The sequence below is a fragment of the Oncorhynchus clarkii genome, chromosome 18 (genome assembly GCF_045791955.1).
Source record: "Oncorhynchus clarkii lewisi isolate Uvic-CL-2024 chromosome 18, UVic_Ocla_1.0, whole genome shotgun sequence".
Taxonomy (NCBI): Eukaryota; Metazoa; Chordata; class Actinopteri; order Salmoniformes; family Salmonidae; genus Oncorhynchus; species Oncorhynchus clarkii.
Window position 1 is genome coordinate 25,303,747 of NC_092164.1, and position 13,346 is coordinate 25,317,092.

The 13,346-nt window shown below is 42.4% G+C and overlaps 1 protein-coding gene across 5 annotated transcripts in view; it reads right to left on the reverse strand.

Moving 5' to 3' along the window:
- Positions 1-13,346, reverse strand: part of LOC139373259 (zinc finger E-box-binding homeobox 2-like) — a 78,017-nt gene that overhangs the window by 52,477 nt on the left and 12,194 nt on the right. The window contains exon 1 of one of the 5 annotated variants that reach the window (XM_071113566.1): positions 6,355-6,371. The exons of the other annotated variants lie outside the window; for them this stretch is intronic. The gene's annotated coding sequence lies outside the window, so the exon portion shown is untranslated. Of the gene's footprint in view, positions 1-6,354; positions 6,372-13,346 lie in introns of those variants that run through there. 5 annotated transcript variants of the gene reach the window in all.

Here is a 13,346-nt window from a genome sequence, read left to right on the forward strand (position 1 = left end):
GTTTATTTCCTGCTCACACTGTGGCCTTAAACTGCTACCTTCTCGTTATAAATCTTCTCAGGTTTCACCTCCAAGTGTCTGTGCTCCTGATCTCTGACTGGGGTTCTTAGCAGCTATGTATGACTCCGCGCCTGGAGGGCACTGATGAACGGAAGCCTTCTGCCCTTGCTCTGTCATACCCTGTTTAAGATGAGCTATCACTTTTCAAAGGGCTGCTGCGATTGGTTCAGAGGGGGGCTTTGTGATTGGGGTGCAGGGGTAGAGGGGGAAACAGGGAAAATCTGGACTTCTGGCTTCTGACTCTGGGGAGGGTAAATGAGATAAAGTGGATTCATAACAGTTGGGTTCTGTTGGACTTTTTTTTTTATAAAACCCTCCGTCTTCGCTACATATGAGGTTAAACTGACTACTGTTGGATTTCAATTGGTTACTACATGTAGCCTTCCCTATCAAAGAGACAGACAGCTCAACAGGAAAAAGGGCTTGGTTCTTACAAACACCTTAGCAAGCAATCCCGTGGTCTTAAAGTTTTCCTTGTTTGAAGTACTCATAAACAGGAGTCTTTTTTTCAAAGAGAGTCTACTGCTTCACAAGGTGTGTTGTACTCAGCAAAATAGCCATTGCTTCTTGAGCCTCTCACCCCTTTTCTGCCCCCCCCCCCCCTCCCAGTGCTTGCTAAGCTACATGGATACACATCAACCAAAAGGGGACCAGGCTAAACACATAACTCTTATTTATGACGTTCAATTCAGACTCAGCAATTCCGCAATTCATTTTCATGATCAATTACAAAACCTGAAGGCATCTGTAATGCATTTTGTATGACAGCACACACACACACACACACACTTACACACACCTACACTGACGAGCTGTTCATAGTGTTTGCCTAGTGCTCCTGCAGGAATACATTCAACGGGCTAATTTTCTTTTATGACATTTGTTTTGTGTTTTCTCCAGAGAGCTTGAGAGACACCTAGATGTTTGGTAATTACTGCAGGATTTCTGTTTGCTTGAGACTGGTGAGTTTTGGGAGACACCTACATGTTTGGTAATTACTGTAGGATTTATGTTTGCTTGAGACTGGTGAGTTTTGAGAGACTGCTCAGGAAGTAGTCCAACTATTTTGGAATGAGAACAAGGTGAAAGCAAGGAAAGGAAGACAACGTGTAAGAGAGCCAGGTACCAAACTCCTAAGACTTGACCTTCTACATTAAGAACGTACTTGTAATGTAAATATATATATTGGCTAATGTCAGCATTATTCAGTGCTTTATTTGAGATATTCAAATAAGCAAAACTCCCCTGCTTATGTGTTTCTCAACATTACTTCTCATAACATGTTAGATTTTTATGAATCATTACTTGGTTGTCTAGGGAATATTCTGCAGTCAGAAAAGCAGGTCTGAACAGCTTCTTTCTCATGGACAGGAAAATTCATTTCAATATATATATCTCCATGAATACATTTTTGTCGTGGAAAAATAATACAAAATCACAGAAGTGTGTTGGGGGATGAATAACCCAGATGCATGATGGTAGTTGGAAGCGCCACAAAACATTAGAAAGGGAAATTGCACTCAGCAGGAAGAGAAATCGTTGTGTTACCCCAGGTGAAAAATATTGTTGCTTTGCTTAAAAGTGCATGCAAGGCAAAGGCAAGCTACATTATTAGAATGTTTAAATATTAATTATTCTGCTGGGTAGTAAAGATGATCGAGTCACAGTGTCAACTACTTTATTTTCCTTCCAGAAGCCAGAGGAACTCTTTTCTGTGAAACGTGATCCTGTGTTGTTTCACCATCTTGGCAAACAAACGAATGTTTTTAAGGTTTTGCGGTTTTACTGTTTTTACAGATTTCGAGTTCTTCTAGGACTAATGGTGCTTGCTTTTAATTTCCTCGTTTTTATATATCTATAAATGTCTCAATGCTTTTAGCAGGACTACTGCATAATGTATATGGGAGAATGTGTGCAATCTTATATTTGGTACAACGGCTTTAGTACTTCTTTCAGATGTTTCGGACAAACGAATCGACACGGAATCCGACATCTTAATTTAAAAGAATTTGGTAGGCAAATTAGAATTGATCTCAGTTGTCAATACTTACAGGTACCAGTCAGTCAATACCTAAGTCAGACACATTCATATCCTCTTACAACCTAGTTACGAAATGACTTTAGAGGAATTCATATGAATAGTGTCACTCCTTTTTTCATTTTCTAAGGATGCTTGTTCAAATGGCTTTCTGCTATCTTTTGTCCGAAAGGCAATACAAATAGACTCAGATACATAGGGTTTGCCCAACAAAGTCCTGTATTATTTCTGAGGATCTTTTCTAGCTCTCAGGTAAATCAGAGAAAGCTGCTAGTTTCCCCGCTGTATGTCAGAGAGAGATCCAAAGCCGCTGGCTTAAAGATAGGTATTAAGACTGTAAGATCTAAAAACACTTTGGGAGCCTTCAGAGTGAAATGGATAAAGATGCAGAGGGCTGAGGGCAGAGACTTGAGGGAGAAAAAGAGAGAGAGGGGGACTAGAGAGAGAGAGAGAGGTGGGGGGAGTGGTGGAGGGGAGCTAGAGAAAGAAGAGGCCCAGGCTTCAGCTCTCTGAGACTCCTCGCTCCTTGCTGTCACTCATGGCTGCCCTGCCAGTATTCCCCACCTGAGACGGATTGCGATGCATGTTCGAGTCACTCATGCACAAGAAGCAATACACAAGTTTGGTGTAAAGCCACTTTAAAAGCTCATCAGGCGCATACTTTGCTTGTAGGAAATACCTTATTCATGACGGAGGGAGCCGTAGCCTAGGTAATTACTTGAATCAAGGTGGCCTCGGAAATGTTTAAATCTACAAGGACGTGCAGGAGCATGAATAATGCAAAATAATTTGCATCTAAATTTTTTAAGTGTGCTTTATTCAAAAACTAAAATGCGGCTTTGATTAAAGTTTGATGAGTGGAAGCTGAGAGCTCTGTGCATGCTGGGAAAAGCTCCTTATTTGTAGAAATGATTTAGAATGGTGATAAAGGGGCAGGGAGAGGAGAGCAAGAAATGGGGGAGAGAATAAGGCCAGAAGAAGAAACTGCCAATAAATAATCATTAAGGTAGAAGAGCATTAGTGCGTCAGCGAGGGTGTATTGTATAGAGAGAGGGATATTGTAATACGCTGCCTTGTAAAGAACAGTTCTTCAGACAAGATGTTTCTAACCACATACAGTACACACAACCACACAAAGGAGAATACAGCATGTAGCTGTGTAATGCTCTTCCACACAATCATTCATTTTTCTTAAAGATGGCATTGTGAGAGATATTTGTTTTCTATGTGGATGCACGTCATGTTCAAATATCTAGGGGTGTATATGTTCTCAAAAATTATGTTTCTTAAAAACAAAAAAAAATCATGCACACTTTCATTGCATGAAATGAAGTTCACAAAAGTGGACAGTTTACCTTCTGTTTGTTTCACAAAGTACAGTTACAACATAAACAATTTTCACAGTGCTTACCTGCTTCTTGACGAACGCACCCCACAGCAAATTGGACAGCACAGAGAAAAAGAAAAAAGAAAAAACATTGATTAATTTAGTGTCATAGGTCATGTTAATTGAGACAAAAATACGGAACTCTTTCCTTTAGAAATAAGGGAAAAAATGACGCTACACCACATTGTACTGACTATTGTGCTACAGAAAGGCACACGACAAGAGACAGTCATTGTAGGTTATGTAGTAAGGTCATGATAGGTGATGATACCATACAGGTCTAAACAGACATTGTACATTTAGCTAATTCTTGACAATGACCTCTTAGCTTTGTCAAATGAGAAAGTGAGAGTAATTGTTGATATTATTCCTTAATAGTAAGTGTGAGTTTTTGTTGTTGTTGTTGTCATAGACACTATTTGATGTAATATGTTGTCCTATAGATTGATTTAATGGGTAAATGCAGACAATACCATCTCTTCATAACTCCCTCTGGTCCACAGCACATATATATACTGTCAGTAACATGTTAATTACTGCTATCTGGTACTCCTGTTTAATTTGCATTTAACCTTAACCTAGTCCCTGTTTACAGCCTAGTGTTCACATTTCACAGTCTCTCATTTCTTCCAAACATCCTCAATCTGGCTTGGCAGTCACTATTGGATATACTGAGACAGAAAAGGAGATCAAGGACTTATTTCTGATCTTAGGTCCCAGTGTGATTCTTACACTAAATATCATCTGAAAAGAAACAGCCTAAACCCGAGGCAATATTCTCCCCTCTGTCCATCCACAGGCCCACCCAACCAACACACACACACACAATCAGCACACAACACACACACACACACACACACACACACACACACACACACACACACACACACACACACACACACACACACACACACACAAATCAGCACCCCCCTTTTGTTAAACAAACCATATATCACCAACTTTTTTTCCCTTCCTGCTTGCATTGCGTTGGCCAGCCGGACTAAAGAAGGGGGACTATTTTTAACGTGGGCAGTCTAGAAACAAAGGCCTCTCCTGAGGCAGACCCCCTGCCTAGTGGGTCACCTAGGTCTCTGCGACACTGCTTCTTTTCCCACGCTAACCCCAGGGCTCATTTGCATCGCGCTGGCTGTTGGGGCGATTATGTTCAGGTGAGCTGGTTTGTATGGGGCCGGGGCCATAAGATATGACAGGCAGAGGGGCTTGGGGGGGCTGGAGGCCTGCCGCCTACCCCTGATCCTGTCCTTAATTGCGACTGACTGGCACCAGACACAATCACCCTCTTGATTCAGCAAATTGTCCTCAGAGTAGCTTGTGGTGACCCCGACCTGCGCAAATCATCTCACAGCAGCTGGCCGAGGTAAACAAGGAGCAATCTCACTTCCCCAAGGACAAAAGAGAGGGCTTATATGTTATATTTTTTTTAAATATTCGATCAGTTACAGGTCCTCCTTTAAGTAAGGACAGTTCTTGAGAAAGCATAGCACCAAAAGATCACAGCTCAGTGAATCCAACTGTATTTGCAATATTGCAATATAGTGACGCCGATGCCTATACAAATATACAAATGTCCTCATTAGTTGAAAGCCAAACCCAATCTAATGCAACTACATTTGAGATGTTACATACTAGATATGACAAGGGGAAAGGTCCTAAAGTAGCCAGTGTGTGTGTGTGTAGTGTACGTGTATTTCTCAAATATAATTGTCAGCATCTGGGCCTGTCCCTCCCAGTCTCTCAGAGTGCCAACAACGTCAGACAGGACAGGGTTCTGTGTTCGCAGAGGAGTGTAATTATCATGTTTCCGAAAGGGAGGATGGAGGATGTAATCTCAGGCCTCTGATTAAAGGGGAAAGAATAGAAGTGAGCAAGTGAAGGCTCCCTTACAAGTGTGTTTACAGGGAGGCAAACCTTTCACAACCACAACACTTCCACTGACCACTGACCCAGGAGATTACGCTTACCAAGACGGAAGGTCAGTTAGTATTTAACCAGAGGTGGAAGTTGGACTCACACTGTGAATAAATATGGCATCCAACTGATAATAGGTTACAAATACAAGGTACTACAATGGGGCACTTCAATGGGATCCTTTGAAATATGCTGCTGTGGTATCTTTTGTATTGACAATGCTAAATCTATGATACCCGTAGTAGTTACCTTGTATTATCAGGAGAACATGGAATGTAAAAGGGAGTGCAGCTTTGCTTCCAACGAGATGGGGAGAGGAGTAAAGAAAAAACTGGACATTTGCCCCTGCAAGGTTTTCAATCTGTCAGTGTGTCAAGCTATCTTCGTTTCCCTCTCCTCCCAGAGAACTGACCATTTGAACCTCGCCCAGAGGAACCGCTGCAACACATTTCGGATGCAACATCTCCTGTGATAGAATTTGTTTTTATTTTATTTTTTAGACACCCTTTATTCACTCGGTCCAAGCGTGAAGAATCGAGCACACTGCACTTGTCCCCAGAACATCGGCCTATCAGTCATGCCGTTTTATCAACGGTAGATTTGGAACTAAGTTGAATTTCAAGACGTTATACCATCCCTACCCACTTTCGAACAACTGGTATTCTCAATCCACCCCCCTCCCCCCCCCCCCCCCCCACAAGTATATCATTTTCTACCGTTTTGTCAGTTTCGTGTCCTTTTCCATAGATTAACCTGCGATTGTGATCTGTTTTCACTCTCCCAGAGACGTTGGCATTGTGGGGAATGTGATGTTTATCTCTGGAAGACGTGCTAACACAGAGCACGACCAACAATGAGATGGGAAATACAAAAAAAGCCAAAGTGTAAGAAATGACAGATAACATCCCATGAGCTGTTGGGGGACGTTCCTCTTCCTCACTTTCTTTCTTTTTTTGTGAACAGCTTTTCTTGTTTCACTTTGCTTCAGCTTCTATGGTGACACGTATGCTGCCTCTCTGGCTGGATGAAAAGAGAAAACAACAACAAAAGCAGCCATTTAACCCGTGTGCATTACCATGGCTACATCACATGATAACTCTACAGACAGAAGGTTGACTGGATGAAAGCTGAAACCTCAGAGCCAAATCATCCATTTTAGTAGCATGGATGATCAAATAGCACTAATAAAGATCTGTAATGATGAAACCGAAGAGAACGTTTCTTGGAGGCCTCATTTGGTAAATAAATGAGCTGAAAGAACTGTGGCAAAAGTAAAAAATTGTCTTTCAAGCTCTTCTAAACACGCCTGGGCTGAGTTACGCATCACCGAGGCTATAATCTTCACTCAATCTCAGAAAATTACCCCCATCCTCCTTCTTCCTCCTCCTTCCACCCCAAAAAACCTTATCAGCAGATACTCCCCTTCACTTTATTCCATTTATGAATTACAAGAAAGATGCTATTATATATTATTAATTTTGGTGCTGTTCTTTGGCTCTGGCTTCGTTCGGCGGCTGAGCTGCGGATGTCGGAGCGGTGTAATTATGTTCTAGCCGGGCAGCCATCCGTTTCCTTTCAAAAATTTACAGGATTCTTAATCACGTTGCTCATTTGGGTGCACAGTAGCGAGGATGGCGCAACACAAACAGGGCACGTCTGTTTACACAGAAACACCTGCTTAGCATTGATAGCAGATGTCAGCCAGTGAACAGAACAAAAAAGGAGGAAAATGGAATTAAAAAGGCAAGCATCACCAACTTCTTATTATTTACTTTACTGCGAAAATGAACTACTATAATGGTGGATAGAGAGAGAGGAGAGAGAGGAGGGAGCGCATTACAAACGCCAAGAAAACCAGGGCTCATAATTATGCCTATTTAAAAAAAAAATTCTCTCTAGTTTATTTTCTATATTTTTCCTCTGGTTTTCTCCCACCTGCATGGAATGAGAGGAGTTAAGCCAGCATCCTAGACATGATGAGATTTTGGAGCCCGCTTTTCTCCACTCATTTCCGGTTAAGAAAACATCTTTGGCCTTATATTTCTCTCCGTTTGCATCAGTCTTTACTGCATTATTCATTTGCATTTTAGCGGGTTTGGGTAATTAAATCTCTCCTAGCTGGGATGCTGTTTGTTCATTTGTATTTAAATAAAATGTGAATATTTTTGTGATGAAAATGCAGAATGCTGTTAATCGACTTTCCTCACCTTATAAATGGATGACTATGGGCGAGCAAGCTTTGAAAATACTTTATTGTGCTTGCCAGTCTCACTAAATGGCTTCTTCTTAAGAACAATAGTCACAAGTCAACAACTGCATTGACAAACATATTTCACTGGATGAATGTGCTCGGCAATGGATATTGGATCCCATGGTGACCTGGCTTCCCCCCAACCTATAGTAAAATATCAACAACAAAATGGCCACTGAGGACCTTTGTGACACACTGAGAGACACAGACACAAAGATACAAATAGCGGAGACACTGTGCCTTTAAAGCCCATCTGGCCTGGAGACGTAATAAAATTGACGTATTGATTCCTTTGAATTTACGAATGCCTGTTTCATAAACTCCATTTCCAAAGCCTAGCCCTCTTTAGAGCGCTGTCATTTCCCCCCCCCCCAAATGGATCAATTATGTGCCCACGTAATCCCGTTACCTGTGAAATCCACGCATACTTCTCCCATTTGCGGCGGTTCCCAGGCGGACAGACTCACATTAAGCGCACATAAACAAACTAGAGGTTTTCCCTGATATTTAGGGATTGTTTTCTCACTGTATATTATTCACTGAAGAACAGTTACTCCCTTGGGGTTTAGGAGAATAGGAGAAAGAAGCTCTCTCCTTTTTCTCTTTACATATGAGTAAAGGAGGCATACCCACCTTAACACATCCTATTCAACATCCCCTCCTCGCTTACCCTGCCTTGCTGCCCGCCATGAAAAAAACTGAACACAATAATAATGTCTCATCTTTATCTGCTCACAACAAGTAAGTAATAATCTATTACACAGCAAATAATACATCCAATAAACGGATCGTTTTTTTTCTCTCTCAATCACACCGTACAATTCCAATATGTGCCACTATACCCTCTAAACATTTAACATCTACCTTTTCATCACCTTGTTTTGAGCATTGTTTGAAAAATGACGACACTGTATTCCTTTGCGTCCATTTTACAGACGCCTTACACGAGGTGTCCCAGAGTGAAGTGATAGCTTGTACGGTATCTCCAGAACTGCAACATGTTTATGGGGATTCCGCCTTCTCTGTGTCACATTGAAAACAAAAGGTGGGAAACATGCGAGGTTGTAAAACGTTGGACCTACATTACCCGGTGTGTAGACGTAAATGTAATGTACTGTAGCAAGGCAAGGGAGCTAGGCATAATAGGATAGGCTAGGCCCACTCCCTCCCACCTTATTTCCAGCCACTACAAATCTGTTTTGCTATCTTACATTCTTGAAGTTAAAAAAATCTGTCCTGGATCTTATTTGCCACACTCCAGCGGGCAACAAGCGGCTCAGTTACACCACACTTGCACTGAACAATCTGTCTGGTGAGGGTTCACAAAACTATGAAATACCTTGTCAGATACTGCCTGACCTGTTCAGCAGAGTGACTCTGAAAATAATCAAATCAAATATTAATGAAGGGATATTCTGTGAAGAAGAGAGGTGAGGAGGGAGAGGAGGGAGGCGGTGCAGCATATATGAAAGGAAGCACTTTCTGCCTTTCTACTCGGAAGCCCACTGCTCTCTCCTCACAATCAGCCGTGCACACCCCCAGCCATTGTGTGCAAGGGGCTTTAAAGATAAATGGCTGCATGTTAACCACATTTGACATGCTGTACAGTAGCAGCCACCTTGGGTCTCAGGATGCAGCCAAACAAAAAAACACAACAAACAATCCCAGCAAGGATGTCAAACATGAGGAAAAGCACAACAATTTGTCACATATCTGTAAAAGTTGTGGCTCGCTCGCTGAGTGCACCGGAGGTTGGAGAAAGAAGGGAGGTGTGTGTGTGTGTGTGTGTGTGTGTGTGTGTGTGTGTGTGTGTGTGTTATGAGGCCTAGAGATTGATGTGCTGGGGATCTAAAGGCACATACTTGAGTAAATGTTGCCACTATCCCAGACTGACAGACTTGGGTCATATCACAAAACCTCTTTGATAAAACACCACCATCAAAAAGTGATATTGTGGGGAACGTCATGTAACATCGTATATCCCTCTCGTGCCACTGCTGACGTCACACAAGGCCAGTCAAGTGATGAACACTTAGTTAATTAACAGACAACATATTCAGAAGTACAGGCCATCGGTAGCTAGCCTGTAGTCTGCTCCTTCTATGGATTTATCTGGAAAATCGGACTGAGGTTGTAACTGAGGCCAAGAACCTGACCATAGAGTTCTGAAACCAATCCCGAGTGGTTCTGGAACCTGACCATAGAGTTCTGAAACCAATCCCGAGTGGTTCTGGAACCTGACCATAGAGTTCTGAAACCAATCCCGAGTGGTTCTGGAACCTGACCATAGAGTTCTGAAACCAATCCCGAGTGGTTCTGGAACCTGACCATAGAGTTCTGAAACCAATCCCGAGTGGTTCTGGAACCTGACTATAGAGTTCTAAAACCAATCCCGAGTGGTTCTGGAACCTGACCATAGAGTTCTGAAACCAATCCCAAGTGGTTCTGGAACCTGACCATAGAGTTCCATCCCGATATGCAGTGCTGCTAAGAAACTGTTGGATGGAACCGGACAATGGAGAGAACCCATTGTTTTTAAAACTCGACAAGTCTTCCGTTATCCTAATGACAAACATTACCTTATTCCTTGGCCCTGCTTTTCTTATGGATTTATCTGGGAAATACACAGAAAATACCTTTCAAATGCCACATGTTCCTGTCTCTGGTGTTTATTTTATCAGTAGCAGCTGAGAGGAATTGCTAAAGTGATGCTAACGAAGACTGAATTGCAAATAGGTTCAATGTTTTGCAAACAGTTTCACCTGCATGCTGGGAACAGGGACGAGGAGGAGGATGGCAACCTCGGTTTGCACAGTCTTCGCAGTGCTGCTCCTTTTTATAAATTACCTCATCAGTGACTGAAATTAACACCGATTCTTGCAGGCAATTTCTCAATTTCCAATGCTAATTACGTTTTTCTCTTTACTTTTAAATTCTGTACCACCTGTTTAGGGGGGGAAGACATCTTAGGCAACGCAGCCGCATTTAATCACAATTTTAATTAACCACGGTGTAGATGTAAAAAAGAAGCAATTATAATGCAGATGAATGATGATTTTCCCACATGAAATTGTTTTGTTTCTTCGTTGTGTTGATTGCATAAACACAGGCGGCGAACAATTTTTATCTACTGTAATTTTGTAATTGTTTTGCAACCCAAAATTATTTGGACAGACAGACTGAGTTCATCTGTTTACAGATTGTTTAATTTTGTTTAACCCTGTAATTGCTGCCAATACGTGTTTGGGCTAAAACGTCATTTTGACAAGCAGAAGCTAGGCAGCCCTGCTACTGATGTATTTAGACGGTATCAAGCCCAACACCTACTGTCTGTACACATTGTGGCATCTCTGTACACTCGTCCTCTCAAGAAAAAAAGAAAAAAAGACTAAACTTAACGACATCTTTACCTCCATTGACCTTATCCAACTATTTAACTAAATGAAAGTCACTCCCCCCCCCCCCCCTCCCTCCCCTTTTACAATTGAGCAGACAGTTGCAAATGAAAGCACAGATGGGTACTACAAGAATGGACTCATAATCTTTACAGGCTCATGAAAATATCATTGGGTGTCTTAGAGGACTTTTACAGGCTGTGTTCTCAGGAACTCGCTTTTACATTAACGTCACAAGCACTGCCACAATAAAGACTAAAAGACATCAACATTGCAAATCCCCCTAAAATGGTGTTGTTTCTTTCGCTAAAAGCATTCGTTGGCTAACAAACTCAACTGATATAGAGATGCACCTATATGTGTTTGGCACAGAGGTGAATTAGATTGACCTGAGTCAGACACACACACTGTCATGGCTTGAAATGGTGGAACCAACCGACCCATTAGAGACCAGAGGACTGTTCGCATTACTGTCCGCATTTGATGGGGAGAGGAGATATCTGGCATGGCTGATGGCTTGGGGCCTACAGACCTTTCACCCTGACCTGGCTAGCGTGGTCTGCTACCGGACGTCTTGTCCCCCTTCCCCTGTCTACCTTCCCCCACCTAGTTGCCTGCCTCCCCCTCCCCTTCACTAATCTCACTGCAAACAGCTTTCAGTTTGAGCAGAGACCATAAAGAGGAGGAGAGAAGGGAGGGGAGGCATAGGAGTCCTGCAGCCACAGGCAGTGCAGTGAAGCTTCTCTATGAAAAAAACTTCAGTATGAAATAGAGGGGTGGGCTCAAGTACAGTATGTGTATGCAACTATAATTTGTTGCTTTTGTATGGGTTTTGAAAACTGGTTCGCGAGAGAGTTCGAGCACAGTGTGTAATTCCAAAAAACAACACTAAAATCCGTAATACTGGTCATGAAAATAACCCAAATATACTGTGCAGTAAACACAGAGCTTCTGAGCATACATCAACACTAAAAAATAGAATGTTTATGAGTCTCTGCTCTTCTGACTTTCCAAGAGCACCTCAAGAGATTCACAGCAACACTTGGTATATAATCATATCTTTGGAGAAAAGAGGCAAACCCTTTCTGAATATTAGTGGTGATGGCTAGGAGTAAACAGAGCATAAAATCCTGAGGAACTGTGACAAGGCCCATATGCACGCAGACAATACCAGGCCAGCATCTCCATGCCTTTGTTCCCAGCTTAACAAAACTCTGCCGTCACACCACTTTGACTCAATGCTGCCTGTCGAACGGCCATCAACCCGTCAGGCCCTGGCTGTCACATGCAAAGCTCACAGAGAGAGAGAGAGAGAGAGAGAGGAGGACTGAGAGACAGAGAGAGGGGAGAGATGGAGAGAGAGGGCAAGAAAGAGAGATTGAAAAAAAAGACGTGAGAAAGTGTCATACTTCTCCAAGGCTCGATGGCTGTTAAAGAGGCAAATATATTTTAAGCATGTGTACACGGGAAAGATTTCTTTTTAAAAGATACAAGAAACAATGATAGTCACCTAGATCTTTGACTTCCACTTTAATAAGAATATATGTTAAGAGGTTTTCAACTCTTGCTCCTTAGGGGATTTTAAACATTTTACAGTCGAATTTTCGTCCTGCTTTGTGATGTCGCAGAGACAGAATTGGAGCAGCGAAGAATCACTAAAAGTTTCATCAAACAAATCCTTATCTCGATTTCTCTAAGGGGTATAGAGGAGAGTAATTCAAGAAGATAACGGTACTGCTCATCTGTGTCCTACTACATCCCATTTCTATGTAACTCAGGCGATTCAAGGTGCTACAATTGCATTTGTTCTCTCTCTTTTTGTGTATGTGTATATGTGTGTGTGTGTGCGCGTGCGCGTGTTTGAACATGCACGCGTGTCTGTGCATGCATGTGTGTGAGTGTACAACTTTGTCTGATGCACAGGGTAACTCTGAAAGCCTGACGCTCAATATCCACGACTGCACTCACTCACTGAGTGGTTTTTATCCTCAGCAATATCATCCATTGCACTAAACCAATTTTTCCAAGTCACTATTCCAGCCAAGCAACAAATGTTTGTCCTCATATCCATCCCCCTCCCCCAAAACCCAATAAAAGACATCACTAAAGATGGCCATTACCACAGAGATTTGGAAGCAGAGGAGAAAAAGGGAAGGAAAAGGTAGGGGAAAATGGCCTACTCATCCCTTCATCCGCCTAACTTTGCGCCCATTACCCCTGTGACCTAGCTCGCTCAGGGCCCTTTTCTCTCGCTTCTCTCCTCCACCCTGGCCAAGCCAGGGAGAG